The following is a 12,000-nucleotide window of genomic DNA, read 5'->3' as shown; positions in this document are numbered from 1 at the left end:
TTTTTTTAGTTGATAAGCGATATGTAATTTTATGAACACCAAGTGTTCGATAAAATGTCACAACCAAAAACTCACTTTATTTCTTTCTTATTCAGCACTGAAGATGCAGTTTTTCAATGCTACTACGGTGGGAACTTTGTTGTAGAGAATGGGATTAAAGTTAGTTATGTTGGAGGAGGTATTCTCAGCCTTGAAAGCAAACCACAAGCAGTATTGACTAATTTGATGGAGTCATTGAACGAATCTATTTGGCATAAACGAATTTGGTATAAGCTTCCATATGAGGAATATTCAGAGCTTAAGCAATTGTGCAATGGAGATCAAAACTTTCAAAGAATGTGTCTTGCCGCAGTTTGGACAAAAGCTGTCGATATTTTTTTGGAGAAAGAAGAAAATGGTGATGTTGGAGATGGTTCTCATGTTGATAGAGTTGTTGGTGATGGTTCTCATGTGGATAGAGCTGTTGGTGATGGTTCTATTGGTGATGGAGCTGCTGGTGATGGAGCTGTTGGGGATGGTTCTGAGTGTGATAGAGTTTTTATTGACATGGAAGCAAGAGTTGAGCAGAACTTAGCAGGCTTTGTTGATGAAGAAGAGCATGATAATGATGAAAGTACCCCTCTGAACTCAGATTGTGAGGAAGGTGAAAGACGATATGTTAGATGCAAGAAAGGTAGTGGCGATATTAGAATAGAGCAAGTCTTTGACAGTATAGCTGAGTTTAAGGAAGCTGTGATTGACTATGCTCTTAAGGAAGGAGTCAATATTAAGTTCACAAGATGGGGATCAGAGAAATCTGAAGTAAGGTGTTCTATTGGAGGTAACTGCAAATTCAGAATTTATTGTGCTTATGATGAAAAAATTGGAGTGTACATGGTGAAAACATTCATTGATGAGCATGCATGTACAAAGGACGGGTTTTGCAAAGTTCTTAAGAGTCGGATCATCGCAGATATGTTCTTGAATGACATTAGGCAAGATCCAACATTCAAAGTGAAAGCAATGCAAAAAGCTATTGAAGAGCGGTACTCACTAATTGCCTCCAGTAACCAGTGTCAGAAAGCTAGAGGAAAAGCATTGAAAATGATTCAAGATGAATATGATGAGCAGTTTGCTAGAATACATGATTACAAGGAACAACTTTTGGAGTAAGTAAAATATCTTTAAATCGATTTTGAATTTGATTCTTGTTTTTGTTTACAAGCTTATCTAACTTTGAAATTTGTTGTTGTAGAACAAATCTTGGTTCAACAGTGGAAGTTGAGATAATCACTATAGATGGTATAGTCAAGTTTGATAAATTCTATGTGTGCTTTGATGCTCTCCGGAAAACTTGGCTTGCGTATTGTCGCCCAATAATTGGCATAGATGGATGTTTTTTAAAAAATAATATGAAAGGACAACTCTTAGCAGCTGTAGGAAGAAATGCCAACAACCAATTCTATCCGGTTGCGTGGGCAGTCGTGGAAACTGAAAACATAGATTCTTGGTTGTGGTTTATTAAGAAGCTGAAAAGTGATTTAAAACTGCAAGATGGAGATGGTTTTACTCTTATTTCAGATAGGCAAAAGGTTAGTTTACTATATCTAATGTTCTTCTCATTATGAGACTATTTTTAACATTGTTATAACAAGTGCCATTTAACATGTCAGGGTTTACTCAATGCTGTTGATCAAGAGTTGCCTAAGGTGGAACACCGGATGTGTGCACGCTATATATATGGAAATCTTAGAAGAGTTTATCCTGGAAAAGATTTGCCAAAGAAGTTGTTCTGGGCTGTTGCAAAGAGCTTTAACGATTATGAGTATAATAGAGCCATTGACGAATTGAAGCAGTTTGATCAAGGTGTGTACGATGCAGTAATGATGAGGAATCCGCGCAATTGTAGTCGTGCTTTTTTTGGCTGCAAATCAAGTTGTGAAGATGTTTCTAATAACTTCTCTGAATCTTACAACAATGCTATTAATAAAGCAAGGGAGATGCCACTAGTGGAGATGTTGGAGACAATAAGACGACAAACTATGATTCGTATTGATATGAGGTTGAGAAAGGCGATTAAACATCAAGGAAAGTTCACTTTGAAAGTGGCCAACACCATCAAAGAGGAAACAATCTATCGTAAGTATTGTCAAGTGGTTCCTTGTGGAAATGGACAGTTTGAGGTTCTTGAAAATAATCATGGCTTTAGGGTTGATATGAATGCAAAAACATGTGCATGTCGAAGGTGGAATATGACAGAGATTCCTTGCCGCCATGTCTTGCGAATCATATTGAACAAAAAGGTTAATCCTGAGGAACTCGTCAACTCTGATTGGTACTTGGCATCGAAAAATTTGAAGATATATTCTGAGTCAATCTCAGGAGTTAATGGTATTGGATTTTGGATAAGATCAGGTGAACCTAGGATTCAACCACCACCACGACCAACAGGTACCAAAAAGAAAGAAAAAAGAAAGAAGGGCAAGAATGAGTCTCCAAAGAAGAAGAAGAAAGGAAAAGGAGTACAAGAGCCTCCAGAAAAGAGGACTAAAGTTTCAAAAGAAGGACGGAGCATTCGTTGTGGACATTGTAGTACCGAAGGTCATAATACAAGAAGTTGTCCTAGTGTGGGAGTCGTTAACAAAAGGTGGCCAAAGAAGACACCTGATGGAGTTAGTCAGTCTATGAGTATTGGTACCAATGAAGGAACAAGCCAACGACCAAGCCAACCATCACAGAATTCTCATTTTGACTAAGGTAATATAGGGTTTTTTCAAGATAATTGTGCTTGTCGGTTGCTCTAGTTAATCATGTTTTTTTTTGGGATTTTGGCAGAATTTAAGTGGAATGAAGAAAAGTAACGAGACGGAAGAATGTAGGCTTTTGTTTAAGTCTGAAGAGATTGAAAGTTTTTGTTATAAGCTCAAGTGAACTCTTAAGTTGTGTCCGAATTAAATGATAATTATTCGAAACTTGGTATTGCTATTTAAGGTTTCTTTTGGTCTATTTTAAACAATTTCGATCTCATTCCAATTTCAAGTGATGAAAATACTACCAGACAATCTCATAAATATTACAAGTTCAAGACAAGACAATACAATCTCATAATATAACATAAATATTACTAGATACTCGTAGCTTAATATATAGAATTTAGTGGGTTTTGTTACCAAGCCTTAGATGCTTATGGTTTTGTTACAAAAACGACGTCGTTTTACAAAAATTTGTTTGTCTCTTCTTTTATCTAAAACGACGTCGTGTCATACGTGGCATCCCCGTGAGCAACCGTTAACGGTTTCGTAACACCGTCACGGCTTAGGCATGTATTGACATGAATGGTGTGAGTTTGGGATTTGAATTTGAAAACTTGGTTTGTTAATGTATGGATTTGCACAACAATAAACGTTGGGTATGAATTGAGCATACTACTTTAGCTGGGGTATGAAATGACCGTTTTTCCGTTGATACTATACTCATAGCTTGTAAAACTATAGTGAGCCAGAGAGTAAGGTTTCTCCATTCGTGCTTGAGACAGTTCTTGCTTGGATATGAATTTAGTGATTGTGAGAATAATTCTTTGAGATGGTGGTTCAACAAATTTATTCCTTTGGTTCTCTATGGAAACAAGTATTAGTAATGTTTAGGAACAAACAACAGTATTGTTACAATAGTTCCTTGGCTCATCCAACCACACGTAAACATGTTCTTTAGAGATGCAACTTCTTTACGTCATTATTATGTCATTGATAAAGTAAAATTTAAATACCAACATAATCAAGCTTGGATACTTTCTATGTGATTTGCAATGAGATTTGGTATTCATAAGAGATTCCTCCTTGATTAACAGAGAGAAGTCATGTTCGTAACCGATGCTTATCTGTTCTATCCCTAATCTAAAACTAGTTTATTTTTCCCTAGAGTATAGTTTTAATTTTTACAATCCTAGATGTATTAGCTAACAAAAACGAAAGTAATTAAAATGAAAATTAAAACTTCATCCCGGTAAGGAACCCAATTTATAAATTATTTATGGTAGAAGATGGAAAAAGAAGGATAATGATACATACACTAAAAAAACACTCGCTTAAAAACATACCATGTTATCTCGTTCTTATTTCTAACACAACTTGAGATGCACTCACCCTTGTGGATGTTCTCGTACTTAATAGCTTGTTTGATTATCTAATGTCTTGATACTTAATCACACTAAAGGTTTTAAATGGAGGGAAGCCTCTACATGAGCAAGCCAATATGTTCAATATATGGTCATACGACAATTTTGACATCGTGTAAATAAAAAAAGAAGGAGAAGAAGAAGGGCGATGTCTTACCTATGGTTTGCTGGATTCTCTAGTTACAAAGGTTGTGTATGTTTTGGATGTATAAACCACATTGAAAACTGAAAAGATCGTGGCCTTTTGGGTTAAACATGGGATGAGAGCAGCTTCAAACGATATGTACTGAAATTGAATCCAAAAGTAACCTGATATGGGTTAAAACGGAAGCCATAGGAGATGAGATAAGTTTGAAATCGAAGAGTTTGAGGCACTGTGGGAGATGATGGATTTAGGAAAAGTTTGTGGGTGAACGTTTTTGAGTGATGCGAAGAGACGATTTCTTTCTCTATGTTTTAGGTGATGTGGCTAGGTGTAGGTGATGTGGCATCCTCTTACATAGTTTTCATTTTGCTGATGTGGATTGCTTGAGGCCTCAAACAACTCATTTTATTAGTAAGAGATTTTATAACCTTTGTAAGTCTTTAAGAACCCCATATAAATCTTTTATACACACTTATAAAATCTTGTAAAAGTCCTTATAACTTATTTTTAACCTTAAAACCCCCTTGTAAAATCTTTTAAAATATATGTATATCTTTTAAAACCTTTTAAGAAAATTTGTAAATCCTGTTAAAACCTTTAAAAAATCCTTGTAAATCCATTTCTCGCAAAACAAAATCTAAAATCTAGGATTATGTTTCATGCCAAAAATTATGGGATCACTAATTTTTGGCCGGTAAATTCACATCTTCACTTTGTTGACTTCAATATTTTTCAAATAAGGTAAAATGATCATTAAAAATTAAAAAGAAACAAAAAAATGCCGAAAAGGGGACACTTTTGAAAAGAGTATGTTTTTGGCGGGATATACTTTTGTTTTACCATTCTTTTCTCTGTTGACTATATAACTTATCATATTTAAATGCATCTGTCTGATTGGTATTAATAACCAAGATGTAGTTTTCTTAACAAACTGTTCTGGTCTGATGAAGATGGTGTCTTCCCCAACCGAATGACCAGTTTTTTAAGTATATTTGGAGGAAATTCAAAGTGACAAAGAAGAATTCGCAAGTTTCTCTTTATATTTAATTTCTCGTAGTACAAATGTAAAAGCAGATAATTTGGCACGAAAATTTTGTACCGAAACACATCATATTACTTATGTAAACAACATTCTCATGAATGACTCTTTTGATCTCTAATTAGAATATGTTGAAAAAAGATATGCATGCGAATAAATGTAATTATATTTTGCATATAATGTAGAAAATTGTATGTGTACCGTAATAAATTTATATGTATCCATAAGTATATGTATATACTTCAAAACATTATAAATGTATATGTGTTCTAAATGTGTAATTAATTGATCAAAAATAGAAAATATTTTCAAGTGTGATGGCCCTCTCAACAGAACAAAATACTGTGAGACAAGGTCCTTTGAAACACAAAAACAGGAGAAGCAACGGAATATTAAAAGAATACAAGAAGAGGAGAGCAGCTTCAGGGTATTACGTCACAGTTGGCGAGAACTCAAACCAACGTTGAAGGAGATAGCAGAGTCTTGGCTTGCTATGATAATCTAGAGAAGAGATCCTGTTACGAACGAGTTTGTCAATACGACGAGTCAGCTGCGTATAAGTTTCATAGCCCTTCCCGTGTATCCGACTATTTCGCTCCTGCCACACCAGAAAAATGTCCCTTAGATGATCGCCTGAGCCGTTGATCAACGAAGTGAGAGTAATATGCCAGTCAGGGTCTTGCCGATGCTGGAGCAGACGCCCTGCAACTTCCGACCAATTCATGAACGTGTATGGGCACGCAAAGAAAAGATGATCACACAATTCGTCCGGCTCTCCACAGAAGACACACGGTTGGTTATGTCCCCAGCTATGCATACGCATCCCTGTAGCTAGCCGATCACGAACAGCTAACCAAGTGATGAAACTGCATCTAGGTATACCTTGGTTAAACCAAATAACTTTACTCCAATCGACTTGGGGATAATGACATCTTATTTGGTTCCACGTACGGTTGGTTGAGAAGGTCTGCTCGAAGACGTCATGGTCATGCCTCCATAGATTGGTGTTCGGAGCGTTGGAAGTGGTAAGCAGTGGCAGTGTTTGCAGTAGCTCTATGATCGGAGCCATGTGCACTAACCCTCGACCTCCGCATTCTCCAGCCTTGCAAATCTATAGCTTCTTTAACTATGGCTGAAATTGGTATACCGAGAATTATTTGCCATGTCTCTCCCGTGAGATCTATTAGCCGACTCATAGGGAGCCAATAACCCTGCCAAAAAGAAACAGTGAAACCATCTGTCACATCAGCCCGAATAAAAGGACGGATGTCATCTCTTAGTTTAAGTAATTTTCTCCAAATCCAAGAACCCGTCGTAGTATTAGGTGTTGACCAAAAAGAGTTGTGACGCATTAAGTTTTGTTTTGTCCAAGCAACCCAAAAAGAACCCGAAGAACTGAATAAGCGCCATATTAACCGAAAAGCATAAACCCTTGAAACCTCTTTAAGTCTCCGCAAACCTAAACCACCCACTGATTTGGGCCTGCAAATCTCCTCCCAAGAGACCTTGGAGCCAGTGGTTATATTTGGGTTCCCATTCCATAGTAATGCACTACGGAGTTTCTCAATTTCATCGAAACAGCGAGCCAGTAACCGGAAAACAGAACACCAGAAGCTAGTAATGCTAGTGATAACCGAGGAAAGAAGTTGGAGTCTTTCCGCATAAGAAAGATACTTACTCGTCCAAGATAAAAACCGTGTGCGTATCTTGTATATAAGGGGCTTGTAATCATGAGCCGTCATAGACTTAGTGGTTAAAGGAAGTCCCCAATAGCTGATGGGAAGCGTTTCCACTTGTATCCCAACTTGAGGCGCAGTTGCTACAGTGACTTGTTACCCACGTCCTCCCACTAACATCGATGATTTATTTGTATTTATACGCAACCCCGATATCTTTGAGAAGTCATCAAAGACCTGGATTGTTTGAAGAATAGAGCTCGGAGAACCATCCGTAAAGACCAAAATGTCATCCGCAAAGCTTAAGTAAGTGACACAACGAGGGTGTTTACCAATTCGTCCATTGTTAGCTGCCCGATTCAGAAGACAGGAGAGAACATTTTGAACCATGACAAACAAATAAGGAGAGAGAGCAGCCTTGGCGAATACCCCTGCTACTCCCGAAGAAACCTTCCAGCTCTCTATTGATCATCACTGAGAAATAAGCTGTAGATATACAAGTGTAAATCCAGTGTATGAACAAATCCGGAAACCCAAAAGCTTTAAACACCGACAAGATGAAAGACCATTGAGCTGTGTCGAACAACTTTGAGATATCGAATTTAACTGCACATCGACTAGAAATGGACTCCTTATGGTAATCCTTAACAAGCTCGGTCGCCAAAAGGCATTTTTCCAGAAAAAGCCTCCCTTTTACAAAAGCACTCTGATTTAACTCAATAAACTCAGAGAGCATATGCTTCAAACGGTTCGCTAAGATATTTGATATTACTTTGTATAGACATTATAACATGCAATAGGTTTGTAGTCCCTCATTGTGGCTGAATTGGAGTCTGGATTTTTGGGGATTAGAGCCAATAATGTTGCATTCACAGTTTTTGGCATGAGGCTAAAGAGGAAGAAAGATTAAATCGGCACAATAAAATCTGGACCTATGACACTCCATGCGGCAACATAGAATTCTTTAGTGTAACCATCAGGACCCGACGCTTTACCCAAGGGAAGAGACAGAAGGGCTTGTCGGATTTCAATCTCTGTGACTGGGGCAACAAGCATTGTACAAGTTTCTGGCGCACAACGATAGTCCATTAGATCTGAGAGGAGGTCCGGCGAGACGTGGATAAACTGGGATCTTCTTGATTGAAGAAAGTTCAAAAGTGGCGAGCAGCCTCCGCTTTGATAGCTTCTGGATTTGTGCAAACTTCTCCAGAAACCGTCGTGAGCGACTTGATAGCATTACGGGAAGCATTGGCTTGAGCAACCCGGTGAAAATACGAAGTGTTTTGGAACCCGCATCTCAGCTAGTTCACACAAGATTTTTGTTTGAAGAAACTTTCTTCAAGGTTTGAGGCTTGCTAGAGTGTGCCAGCGGTCTGAGGCCTCTTTAACTGCTGCCACATTGCTCGGGGAAGGATCATGTAAAGTTTCAGTTTGTAAAGTGCAGAAGGTCCCGTAAGCGTCTTTTGTCTTTTGAGGCAGGTCCCCATACTGAGTCCGGTTCAACTCTCTAAGGTGAACTTTTAAGCTCTTTAATTTTTTATGGATCAGAGACATGGCCACTCGAAAATGGAAAAGCGAAGGAGTGGCATACCAGACTTGCGCCACTGTGGAAAGAAACTGTTGGTGACTTGCCAGGAAGTTAAAAAAGCGGAGAAGAGAGATGAACTACACACCGGGAATGATCGGAGATGCCTCCTGCTTCAAAGGCCGCATAAGAGTAAAGGAAAGTGGATAACCATATTGGATTTATCAGAGCTCTATCAAGTTTTTTCCCAATAGGGTTCTCCTCTTGATTATTTGTCCAGGTAAAAGTTGGCCCCGAAGAATGAAGGTCAGCCAAATCACAGTAAGACACTACATTCTGGAAGTCTCTCATCCCCGAATCATTGAGAGAAAAATCCATCACACGTGAGTGGTCAGAGAAAGATAACACTTCATTTAAATCTCCAGAGACAATCCATGAAGTTGTTGGGGGAATAAGAGCAGAACGAAGTTGACACAAGTCCCCCCATAAAATACGTCTTTCTGAAGGAAAATTAGATGCGTAGACGAAAGAACAAATAAATTGCTCCCTCGTACCCACAATTTGGACAGAACAAGTGATGTGCTGAGAACTCTTTGTGAGGAGAGTCATTACCACAACATCAGAAGAATCTACCCAGGTACGACCTAGCCGGTGGTGATCATAGTTTGTGAGGTATGACCATCCAGGTAAAATAGATTGTAAAACCGATAGAGAGTTGGTTTCCTGAACTCTTGTCTCGAGGAAACTACCAAAAGAAGGACGAACTGCTTGAATCCAACTGCGAACAATATTATGCTTGCGAGGTTGATTGAACCCCCGCGTGTTCCAAGAGAAAAAGGACGACATTACTTCCGTGAGAAAGTGGATTTTGTTGTTTTTGGATCCTTTCTATTCACTATAGGCTTAGGAGGGCCACAAGAGCGATTTCTGTGTCGTCCGACACCCGAATGAACCTTCTTGGTAAACTCTTTTCCTTGGTCTTCCCCTAATCCATCATCCGCTACTACTTTTACAGTTGCATCATCTTCAGAGCCAGATTCAACCAGCTCCCCTTCTTCTTGGATGACAGACGTTCACTACACCTTCTTCACTGTTTCTCTCAAGCTTTACCCTCTTCTCCGATGCTACCAAGAGCCTCAAAACAATTAGAGAAAATGACTCCATGACTTTGTTCTTTCTTACCACTGTCCCGACTGGGAGATGTATGCGGGCTTTTGCGAGGCACCTCAGTCCACTGGCCAGATTTGTCAGAACTATCATGTACCTCTGATGTCACTGCTGCTATCAATACCTCGACTGCCTTAACTGGATTTTTGTTGACTTTTTCAACATGAACTGTTGTTTCATTCCCCGACTCATCTGAAAAACATATACGTTCAACCAAAGGCTTCTGCAGGTTCACCTCTACTAGAATTCTAGCCACATCCAACCTTAAACATCGTTCAGTATTAGGATGAAGCTTGACAAATTTCCCAGTCGTGCTAGAGAGAAAACTCAAGCCTTCATGGGAGTAGAGATGCGCTGGAACTTCTTTCAAATCCACCCACAATGGCATCGCTGAAAGATCCGGCAGTGCATTAGCAGACGTTGGGTTCCACTCATTGATTACCAAGGGAATGTTCGCAATATGCCAGTAGCAGCGTTTCAGAACATGGTCTCTAATCCTCTCACTTTCTATTCTAAACAAAACAGTAGTCTTGTTTAAGAATTAAACATCAATCTTTGAAGATTTTTCAAGGACAGTCCAGATTCGGTTTACAGTAGCGTGCACAGATCCAACATGTGGGGCATCCCCCATGAAAAAACCAACCACAAAACACTTCCACAATGACACTGAATTCGTTACGACTTCGGGAGGGATAGTAACACTTGCAGCTCCGTTTTTCACACAAAAATCAGGCTGAAAATCAGAGATAGACATAGGATGGCCTTTTACCTTAGAGACCCAGTCACTACTTCGAACATGTGAGGCTGTCTGAGAAGGCTAAGAAGTCTGAGAGGGTTGAACGGAAGAGGACGGAGTCCCCACCGAAGGCAGTGGAGAGCCCATTAGGCGGCGGAGGGCTGCCGTGCGAAGGAAGTTGTGCGACAGAGAGCCAGAGAGCGGGTAGGACTTTACTTTTTCTCAATTAAATATAATTCTTTTGAAATCTATACTGTTTGATTTTTTTACGTACACCAGTTTATGTTTACATTTAAATTAGATTTTCAATAGGTAGTATTTAATGACACTGAATACACTTGGAATATAAAGTGTATAAAAAATTGAATGTGTAAGATTGAAATTTGGTTTGAAAAAATATTAAATTAAATATTAATAAAATTATTTATTATTATTTAGAATTTTAATAATATCGATATAAATTATATTTATTATATATATATATAGATTAATCCTTCATGAACATTATGAGGAAAACATTTATAACATAGTAATAGCTTTTATAAATTGGTACACCCTCCATTTTATATTCAGTATTGTTTAAGATCTTCCATATTCAAGTTTAGGCAAAGTTCCAAATTTATCTTATCACTTTAATGTATTAATAAGAAAAAGAAAAGTATATAGAAAATTAATAAATTTTAATGTATTTTTAATATGTGGGAAAAATCATTATACAACACTTACACTGACATAGAGGAAAAAATATAATGAATCAGTATCATAAATATGTACATATACAATCAAACCTCTATAAATTAATAACAATGGGCTATGATATTTGATGAAAGTATAAAGTTATTACTATATTATTTGATCCAAAAAACGTATTCGGAGTAATTAAAAAAATAATGTAAATATTTATCGAGGTATTAATTTATAAAGATTATACTGGACACTATTATCTAACATCGTAAATAAAAATTTTATATTATAAAGGCTTCTAGGTGATGTTTAACTTAAGTACTTGAAAGAAGCAAATTTTTATTATTATAAATAATGTTACAAAAGAAGAACATGATAGGAATAAAAACTAAAAAAGCTATTATTTCTTAGAAACAAGATTACATCTGAAGAGACAAATCAGTCCCCCAATCTTTAAAATCTTTCATGATGGAAGTGTTTTCCCCAAACTTTGGAATAAGATCTACCGAGTAGTGGTCACGACTTCCAATGGTTGAAATGAGATCCCTTGTATAAAACTTTGGGATATGAGCATTGCCACGAACTAGATTTTGTGATAAATCACATAAAAATGAGGTTGAAGGACATGAAGAAGGGGAATCAAAACTCATGGTCAAACAACCATGTTCAGAACTATAACGAATTTTCTTGAATGGTTGGACATCTGATTTGGGTTTAGAAGCATCAAAGAAACAAGCACTAGTACGAAAGTTATTGAAGCGAGAAAACTTATTCAAAGATCGACAACCTTGCGAAGATCGAGAAAATTTGGAGTATTGATCATAGTAGAAGAGGCTAGAATGATCTTTCTCCATCGCTATAGTACTCTACTTATG

At 37.7% G+C, this 12,000-nt stretch overlaps 2 pseudogenes across 2 annotated transcripts; one reads left to right on the top strand and one right to left on the bottom strand.

The window, feature by feature from the left end:
• Positions 1-54: 54 nt before the first annotated feature.
• On the top strand, positions 55-2,735 carry AT5G27902 (annotated as a pseudogene; the record flags this gene model as incomplete). Its single annotated transcript has 1 exon — positions 55-2,735.
• A 3,032-nt stretch (positions 2,736-5,767) lies between these two features.
• AT5G27900 lies at positions 5,768-10,588 on the bottom strand (annotated as a pseudogene; the record flags this gene model as incomplete). The annotated part of the gene is made up of 1 exon: positions 5,768-10,588.
• Positions 10,589-12,000: the final 1,412 nt, after the last annotated feature.

This window comes from Arabidopsis thaliana, chromosome 5 (assembly GCF_000001735.4).
Source record: "Arabidopsis thaliana chromosome 5, partial sequence".
Taxonomy (NCBI): Eukaryota; Viridiplantae; Streptophyta; class Magnoliopsida; order Brassicales; family Brassicaceae; genus Arabidopsis; species Arabidopsis thaliana.
Note: the sequence above shows the minus strand (reverse complement) of the source record. Positions and strands in the feature narration are given on the sequence as shown.